General features: G+C 37.9%; 1 protein-coding gene across 5 annotated transcripts in view; it reads right to left on the bottom strand.

Moving 5' to 3' along the window:
* LOC108517316 (protein FAM227B) overlaps positions 1 to 10,617 on the bottom strand; it is a 208,261-nt gene that overhangs the window by 102,633 nt on the left and 95,011 nt on the right. The window lies entirely within an intron of this gene.

Below are 10,617 nucleotides of genomic sequence, written 5' to 3' on the forward strand. Positions count from 1 at the left end.
GTTTTCTTCTGAGCCCTCCAAACTGTTCTAACCTCTCTGCCTGTTATCCAGTTCCAAAGTCGCTTCCACATTTTTGGGTATCTTAATAGTAGTACCCTGCTCTCCTGGTGCCAATTTACTGTATTAGTCTGTTGTCATACTGCTGTGAAGAAATACCTGAGACTGGGTAAATTATAAAGAAAAAGGTTTAATAAATTCATAGTTTTACACAGCTGGGGAGACCTCATAATCATGGTGGAAGGCAAAGGAGGAGCAAAGGCACATCTTACATGGTGGCTGGCAAGAGACAGCATGGGCAAGGGGATTTGCCCTTTTTTAAACCATCAGATCTTGAGAGACTTATTTACTATCATGAGAACAGCATGGGAAAAACTCATCCCCATGATTCAATTACCTCCCACCAAGTCCCTTCCATGACATGTGGGAGCTACAATTCAAGATGAGATTTGGGTGGGGACACAGCCAAACTGTATCAAACCCCCAGGAAGAAGCTGGGCTGCAGGAAAAGGAAGACAGCAAGAGTCTGGTGAAGATTGATGCCTGGAGAACTTGAAGTCCCACTGAAAAGATAGGTGGAAATATTACTTTGCTCCCCTCACCCCAAGGCAGACTGCTGAGCACTGAATTGTCAGAGTCCCTCTTCCCTTGTGAGCCCAAGCAATGCTGTTGGAGGTGACATGGGAACTTCCTGGGGGTGGAGCACAGGGCGGCCAGATTGTGCATGTGTGTTCACACTCCCCTCAAACCTGAATTGAGGTGGTGGGTGCCATATTGCTTGTACACTTGTTGTGGGACACTCTCTCACCCAGGGAATCTTAGCCCTGTGTTGTTGCATCACCAGATCACCTGGAAACATGCTCTGGAACACACTCTGACTTTGGCAATCACAGGGGACCAGCAAGACCCTAGGGAGCTGCGGGATTCCTGGAGACCTAGCCCTCAGCATGGGCTACCCCAAGGAAAAGGGGGAGTACAGCCCATTAAAGTGCCATTTGAAACAAAGGAAACATGGGTGTGTGGTGATCTCTGAAAGGGGCAATGTTGTTCCGCCTAGCAAAAGGACAGCACCAGTGGCTGAGAATGGACATGGAGAGGGGTTCATCTCTTACTCCCCTTGTCTACAGCTATGGATATAGCCAAGGATTTCCCCACTGGGAACTAAAGCAAAGGAACTTGGAGACAGCCTTTTCTATGCTATTTGTGTCAGTTACATCTCCCTGAAAGTGCACAAAGGGAGGGCTCATCTCCCCTTCCTGCAACAGAGTGCAGACCAGTTGCAGAGCTGTTCGGAGCTGAGGAGAGAGGTTCCTCCCCAAGCCATTTTGGGAGCTACCAGACGGGCATTTTCTGTGGACCTAGTCACATTGTGGTCTTGAGATAAAGAACAGAATCTATTTTAACTGAAGCTTGCAAGCCCTATGACAGGGGCCTGATAGGAAAGCAAATTATATTTCTACCTGCCAAAGATGAGGAGATGGTGCAGCCCCCACCCAATTTCTCCACCCCAGACCTCAGCACATTCAACCATGAACTCCCTCCACCACCCCTATCACGGCCGCATTTCCACTCATTATCAAGATACTGGAGGGTGATCTGGCTTCCACTCTTAAGCACCACCTACTGTACTTAGGACTGAACTGCACCACCAAATAACCTGCTGAAGCACACCATGCTAGGGCAGGAGATAAGCTTCCTAAGACGTCCACACTCTCAGCCCCACAGAAGACAGTGAGTCAGCTCACACACCCAATACACAGCTACAACAAGAGCCATTTGAGAAAATCATGTCCAAAAACTATCTATAAGCAAGGAACCCATAACAGTGTCTTAGTCCCTGAAGATCACCCAGGAACAAATCAAAATGATCATACACAACATACACTACAGTCAGACTCACAAAGGAGAAAAGAATAAAAAACTTAAAAGTACCATCTAAATGATAGCAAATTTAAAAATAAGAAGTGATAGCTTCTTCAGTTGAGAAGGATTCTGAGCAAAAACTCTGGAAGCAAATAAGACAAGAGCCTTTTGACATCCCCAAAGGAATCACACTAATTTCTCTAGTAATGTATATGAACCAAATGAAAACTCTAAAATGACACATAAAGAATTCAAAATATGGATTGTATGGAAGCTCAATAAGATTCAAGACAAAGTTGAAAAACAACACAGATAAAAAATTCAGCATATGAAAGATGAAATAGATATATTTTAAGGAACCAACAGAACTTCTAAAAATAAACTCTCTGAAACCATTTCAAAATACAGTTTAAAGCTTTAACAATAGACTAGACCAAGTAGAAGAAAAAAATTTCAGAGCTTGAAAACTAGTCTTCAAATTAACCCAATCATACAAAAAATAAAAAAGAAATAATTTTCTAAAATTATTGAAGTCTTTAAGAGATACGGGATTATGTAAAGCAACCAAACCTATGACATAAACATTTCTGAGGGAGAAGAAGAAAAAGCAATTTGAAAACATATTTGAGGGAATAATTCAGGAAAATTTCCCTGATCTTGCTACAGATGAACACATCCAAATACAAGAAATTCAAGGACACCTGGGAGATACTATACAAAACAATCTTCACTAAAGCAAACAGTAATCAGACTCTCCATCTCTACCCTCCATACAGTACTCAGACTCTCTTTTACTCTCTTCAATGTGAAAGAAAAAATCTTAAGAGCAGATGTAGAGAAGCAGCAAATCAACTATAAAGAAAATCTCATCAGACTAACAGCAGACTTCTAAGCAGAAACCTTGAAGCCAGAAGAGAAGCTAGAAGAGTGGGCCTAGGGTTAGTCTTCTTAAAGAAGTGTCTTCAAGACACTTACAGTGTTTAAAGAAGTGTCTTTAAACACAGACACTTCTTAAAGAAAACAAAAAGCCAGATGATATGGTTTGGCTTGGCCCATCCAAATCTCATCTTCAATGCCCACATGTTGTGGGAGGGTTGCAGTGGGAAGTAACTGAATCATCAGGGCAGGTTTTTCCCTGCTGTTCTTGGGATGCTGAATAAGTCTCACAAGATCTGATAGTTTTAAAAATGGGAGTTTTCCTGAATAAGCTCTCTCTTTGCCTGCTACCATCCATGTAAGACATGACTTGCTCCTCCCTGCCTTCCACCATGATTGTGAGGTCTCCCCAGCAATGTAGAACTCTAAGTCCATTAAATCTTTTTCCTGTATAAATTACCCAATCTCGCATATATCTTTATTAGCAGCACAAAAACAAACTAATTCAGTAAATTGTACCAGTATAGTGGGGCACTGCTAAAAAAAATAACAAAAAATGTGGAGGAGACTTTGGAATTGGGCAACAGGCAGAGGTTGGAACAATTTGGAGGGCCCAGAAGACAGGAAGATGTGAGGAAGTTTGGAACTTCCTAGAAATTTGTTGAATGGTTTTCACTATCAGCATTTTCATGCTGATAGTGATATGGAAAATGAAATCCAGTCTGAAGTGGTCTCAGATGGAGATGAGGAACTTGTTGGGAACTGGAGGAAAGGTGACTCTTGTTATATTTTAGCAAAGGGACTGGTGGCATTTTGGCCCTGCCCTAGAGATCTGTGGAACTTTGAACTTGAGAGACATGAATTAGGTTATTTGGCAGAAGAAATTTCTACGCAGCAAAGCATTCAAGATGTGACTTGGATGCTGTTAAAAGCATTCAGTTTCAAAGGGAAATAGAGCACAAAAGATCAAAAAATTTGCAGCCTGATGATGAAATACAAATGAAAATCCCATTTTCTAAAGAGAAATTCAAGGCAGTCGCAAAATTTGCATAAGTAACAGAGAGCTAAATGTTAATCCCCAAGACAATGGGGAAAATGTCTCCAGGGCACGTCAGAGGTCTTCATGGCAGCCCCTCCTATCACAGGCTTGGAGGCCTAGAAGGGAAAGATGGTTTTGTCAGCTGGGCCCAGTACTCTCTGCTCTGTGCAGCCTAGGGACTTGATTCCCTGTGTTCCAGCCACTCCAGTCATAGCATAAAGGGGCTCAGGTGGTTTGTTCAGGGGGTAGAAGTCCCAAGCCTTGGCAGCCTCCATGTAGTGTTGAGCCTGCAGGTGCACAGAAGTCAAGAATTGAGGTTTGGGAACCTCTGCCTAGATTTCATAGGATGTATGGAAATGCCTGGATGCCCAGGCAGAAGTTTGCTGTATGGGAGGGACCTTCATGGGGAACCTCTGCTAGGGCAGTGCAGAAGGAAAATGTGGGGTTAGAGCCCCCACAGAGTCCCTACTGGGGCACTGCCTAGTGGAACTATGAGAAGAGGGCCACTGTCCTCCAGTCTCTGGAATGGTAGATCCACTGACAGCCTTCACTGTGCACCTGGAAAAGCCACAGACACTCAACATCAGCTGGTGAAAGCAGCCTGGAGGAGGGATATACCCTGCAAAGCCACAGGTGTGGAGCTGCCCAAGGCCATGGAAGTCTACCTCTTGCATCAGTGTGACCTGGATGTGAGACACGGAGTCAAAGGAGATCAGTTTGGAGCTTTAAGATTTGACTCCGCCACTGGATTTCAGACTTGCATGGGGCCCGTAGCCCCTCTGTTTTGACCAATTTCTCCCATTTGGAATGGCTGTATTTACCCAATGCCTGTACTTCCATTGTATCTAGGAAGTAACTAACTTGCTTTTGATTTCACAGGCTCACAGGCAGAAGGGACTTGCCTTGTCTTGGATGAGACTTTGGATTGTGGACTTTTAGTTAATGCTGAAATGAGTTAAGACTTTGAGGGACTGTTGGGAAGGCATTATTGGTTTTGAAATGTGAGGACATGAGATTTGGGAGGGAATCGGGGTAAAATGATACGGTTTGGCTGTGTCCCCACCCAAATCTCATCTTGAATTTCCACATGGCGTGGGAAGGACCCAGTGGGAGGTAACTGAATCATGCGGGCAGGTTTTTCTCTGCTGTTCTTGGGATAGTGAATAAGTCTCATGAGATCTGATGGTTTTAAAAATGGGAGTTTCCCTGCAAAGCTCTCTCTTTGCCTGCTGCCATCCATGTAAGACATGACTTGTTCCTCCTTGCCTTCTGCCATGATTGTGAGGCCTCCAAAGCCATGTGGAACTGTAAGTCCTTTAAAACTTTTTCCTGTATGAATTACCCAATCTCGAATATGTCTTTATTAGCAGCATGAAAACAGACTAATAAACCAGCCAATCATTTTATATGCTGACAAATTGAGCTTCCTAAATGAAGGAGAAATGAAACACTAAGGTAATTTGTCACCATTAGACCAGTTCTACAGGACCTGCCTATGACAGACCCATCAAATGTGTACAGATACCTAGAGACTCAAAGTTAAAGGGTAGAGAAATATATATATATATATATATATATATATATATATATATATTTAAAATCAGCTTCTGTGTGATACTGGGCCCTGGGAGCAATTGAGTTTCTGACCGTGGGATGTCAAATACCCACGAAATCAGAGCTATTCTCCAGTTTACTAAATCACAAGGGGCAGCACACCCAGCAGCAATCCATTTTAAGACAGGGCACATCCGGGATCGGGCAGAAACNTATATATATATATATATACACACACACATACATACACACACACACACATAACAGAATACAAAAATGAACAGGAGTAGTTACTCTTAAATCAAATAAAGCAGACTTTAAAGCAACAATGGTAAAAAGAGACAAAGAAGGACATTATATAATATTAAAGGGTTCAATTCAACAAGATTTAACAATCTTACATATATATGAAGCCAACCCTGGAGCACAAAGATTCATAAAACAAAGAACACTAAACCTTACAAAAGAGATGGACAGCAATACAATAATAGTGGAGGACTTCGACACCCCACTGACAGGCCTAGATACCACCAAGGTAGAAAATCAAGAAAGGAACTCTGGACTTAAACTTGACTCTAGACCAAATGAACCTAATAGACATTTAAAGAAGATTCTACCCAACAATTGTAAAAGATATATTTTTCTCATCAGCATATGGAACATTTTCCAAAACTAACCAGATGCTTAACAATAAAGCAAGTCTCAATAAATTTTAAAATCTGAAATTGTATGAAGTATCTTATCAGACCACAGTGGAATAAAATTAAAAATCAATCACAAGATGAACTCTCAAAGTTACAGGGAAATGAAACAACTTGCTCCTAAAGGACTTTTCGGTAAAATATGAAATTTGGAAAGCAATAGAAAAATTTTGAAATCAATGAAGCACACACACAATATACCAAAACATCTAAGATATGGTAAAATCTGTGCTGAGAGTAATGTTTACAGTGTTAAATGCCAACATCAAAAATATCAAGATCTCAAATTAACAACCTAACATTGTACCTCAAGGAACTAAAAAAACAAGAAGAAACTAAACCCAAAGCTACAAGAAGAAAATAAATCACAAAGATCAGAACAGAAGTAAATGTAATTGAGAATAAGAAAGTGATACAAAGTATTAATGAAATGAGAAGTTGGTTATTTGGAAGGAGAAACAAGATTGATAGACCACTAGGTAGATTTATCAAGCAAAAAAGAGAGAAGATTCAAATAAGCACAGTCAGAAATGATAAAACTGACTTACCACTGATATCAGAGAAATACAAAGGATCATCAGAGATTATTTTGAACATCTCTATGTGTACAAACTAGAAAGCCTAGGATAAATGGACAAATTTTGGGGAATATACAACTTATCATGATCGAACCAGGAAGAAATAAAAATTCTGAACAGATCAAGAAGGAGTAATAAAATTGAATAAAAAAAAAAAAAAAAAAAGCCTAGGACCAGACAAATTCATAGCCAAATGTCACCAGATGTTCTAACAGCTAGTTTCAATCTTACTGAAACTATTCCAAAACATCAAGGAGGAGGGAATCTCATCAAACTGATTCTACAAAACTAGTATCACCCAGTACCAAAATCAGGTAAGGACACTGTAAAAAAGAAAACTACAGTCCAATATCTCTGATGAACATGGATGTAAAAATTTTCAAAAAAACAACCAGCAAACTGATTCCAATAGCACATCCAAAAAGATAATGCATCACCGTCAAGTGGGTTTTATTCCAGTGATGTAAGCACGGCTCAAAATATGAAAATCAATACTGTGATATGCTATAACAACAGAATTAAAAACAAAAACCACTCAATCTTCTCAATATATGCAGAATAAGCATTCAGCAAAATCCAACATCCCTTCAGTCATCCAAGGAACCATGCCTCAAAATAGTAAGAACCATCAAACACACAGCCAACATCATACTAAATGGGAAAAAGCTGGAAACATTCCTCATGAGAACCAAAATAAGACAAGGATGCATGCTCTCACCACTCCTATTCAGCACTGTACTGGAAGTTTGTCCAGAAAACTCAGGCAAGAGAGAAATAATAGAAGACACCCAAACTGGAAAAAAAGTCAAATTATTTGTTTGCTATGACATGATCTTTTACCTAGAAAACCTTAAATATTCCTCCAAAAGACTCATAGATTCAATAAATGATTTCAGTAATGTTTCAGGAAATAAAACAATGTACAGAAATCAGCATTTCTATACACTGATAATGTTCAAGCTAAAACCAAATCAAAACTCAGTCCCATTTACAACAGACATATACACAAAAATTAAATACCCAGGAATACACTTAACTAAGAAAGTGGAAGATCCCTACAAAGAGAAATACATAACACTGATGAAACAAATCACAGAAGACACAAATGAATTCAAAAAATCAGATGTTCATGGGTTGTAAGAATCAATATCATTAAAATAACCATGATGCCCAAAGCAATCTACTGATTCAGTGCAATTCCTATCAAATTACTAATGTCTTTTTTTGACAGGATTAGAAAAAGCAATCCTAAAATTAATGTGGAATGAAAAAATGCCTGTAAAGCCAAAGCAATTTAGCAAAAACAACAAAGTTGGAGGTATCACATCACATCACATGACTTCAAGTTAAACTACAAAGCTACAGTAACCCAAATAACATAGTGCTGGTACAATAGAAACATAGATCAATGAAACAAAATAGAGAACCTATAAATAAACCCACATATCTACAACCAATTGATCTTTGACTAAGTCAACGAAAATAAGCAATAGAGAAAGAACACCTATTCAATAAATGGTTCTGGGAAAACTGGATAGCCACATGCAGCAAATGAAACTGGACCCGTCTCTCATCATATGCAAGAATTAACCTAAGATAGATGAAAGACTAAAATATAAGAACTGAAACTACAAAATAATTCCAGGAAAAAAAAAAAAAAAAACTAGGAAGAACTCTTCTTGACATTGTCCTGGGCAAAGAATTCATGACTAAGACTTCAAAGGCAAAGGCAATGAAAACAAAACAGACCCATGAGATGTAAACTAAAAACCTTCTGCACAGCAAAAGAAATAATAAACAGAGTAAACAGACAATCTACAGAATGAGTAAAAGTATTTGCAAATTGCGCCTCTGACAAAGGACTAATTTTCACAATCTACAAACAACTCAACAAGAGAAAAACACTCCATTAGAAAGTGGACAAAGGACATGAACAGACATTTCTCAAAAGAAAACATAAAAGCAACCAACAAACATAAGGAAAAATGCTTAACATCACTGATTATCAGAGGAGCACATTAAAACCACAATGAGATACCATCTCAAACCAATCCGAATGGCTATTATCAAAAAATCAAAAAATAACAGATATTGGTAAGGATGTGGAGAAAAGGTAACACACACCATTGATGGGAATGTATAATACAGTAACCCCTATGGAAAAAGGCATGGAGATTTCTCAAAGAATTAAAAATAAAACTACCATTGAGCCCAGCAGTCCTACTACCGGGTATAAACCTAAAGGAAAGCAAATCACTATACAAAAAAGACACCTGCACTCATGTTTATCACAACACTATTCACAATAGCAAAGTCTTGGAATAAACCTAAGTGTCTATCAATGGATGATCAGATAAAGAAAATATGGAATATATACACCATGGAATACTATGCAGCCATAAAAGGGAATACAATCATGTTTTTGCAGCAATATAGATGGAGCTGGATGTCATTATTCTATGTGAAATAACTCAGAAACTGTAAACCAAATACCATATATTCTCATTTGTAAGTGGGAACCAAACAATGGGTACACATGGATATAAAGATAAAAAATGACACTGGGGACTCTAAAAGAGGGGAGGTTGAGAGGAGGGTCAGAGTTGAAAAATGAACTATTGGGTACAGTGTTTACTATTTGGGTGATGGGTTTACTAGAAGCCCAAATATCACCATTACACAATATATCTGTGACAAACCTGCACATGTACCTGCATCAAAAATAATCTAAAATAATCATAAAGACAACATACACACAAAAGAAAATGCAGGTTTGATTTTTTAAATTAAACTTGTTTGAGATAATTGTAGATGTACATACAGTTGCAAGAAATAATACAAGGAAATACTCCGTCCTTTTTACTCAGTTTCCCACAATGGTAACACCTTGTAAAACTATAGTGCAATATCACACTAGAATACAGACATTGATAGAATCAAGATACAGAACAGATCCATCACAAGTATCTCTCAAATTGCTTGCTTATATCCACACTTACTCTTTTTCCTTCCCAGTTTCTTCTCTCATCTCTAAATCTTGGCTAGTACTAATCTTTTCCCAATTTCTGTAATTTGAAGATTGTTATATAAATGAAATCAAGTAGTATATGAACTTTTGGCATTGACTTTATTCACTCAGCATAATTCTTTAGAGACTTATCCAAGTTATTTCATATATCCATAATCCATTCCCTTTTCATTGCTGAGTAGTTTTTCATGGCACAGAAGCACCATAGTTTGTTTAATCATTCACCCTTAAGTTTTTATATGTGGCTATCTTATGAAACCCTTTTGTTCAAATTAATTTTACTATTGACTGTCTAGAGTTTTCCATGGATATATCATATTATCTACAAATACAATTTTAATACTTTTTTGCAATTATTATGCTTTTAATTGATTTCTATTATGTATTTAGAAAATAATATATGTAACAGATGGAGATGAAGCAATATCAATTATCTAGGAGATTTACACAGAATGGTTTTGAAATCCTGTGGTAAATTCAGTTTGGAATGTTTACTTTAGGCCACTCCTATGGGTCTTCAAAGCATACTTCAAAGCATCAATAAAATCAGTCCACATACAAACTGCCTAGCAAGAACACTAATATAAATGATCTATACTACTTAAATAGCAGAAAGGTAGTTCTAACTAAAGTAAACAAAAACTGATCTTGTTTCAGGAAGTTTTATAAGGTTATGACCAGTAGAATTAATCTGAAGATATCAAAATAATTATGGCAAGTGACTAAGAGCTTCTTTCTGCAAGAAAAAAAAGTTAACTTTTTTTGAGATACCATTGGGTAAAAGTGAAATCAATTTGTTTGCCTCTGTTGTAATAGAACTAAAATGAAAAGCTAGAAAAAATTGAATTGTATGTATCTATAAAATTGCTCCAATGTTAAATTATTAGTAGCTAAAATACCAAAAGCATATTTATTGTAAAAAGAAGAGTAAGAAATGTATCTAAACTGTTCAAGTAAAGATATATGTTAGACAAAAAAGAG

Source organism: Rhinopithecus bieti, unplaced genomic scaffold (genome assembly GCF_001698545.2).
Source record: "Rhinopithecus bieti isolate Rb0 unplaced genomic scaffold, ASM169854v2 scaffold_41061, whole genome shotgun sequence".
Taxonomy (NCBI): domain Eukaryota; kingdom Metazoa; phylum Chordata; class Mammalia; order Primates; family Cercopithecidae; genus Rhinopithecus; species Rhinopithecus bieti.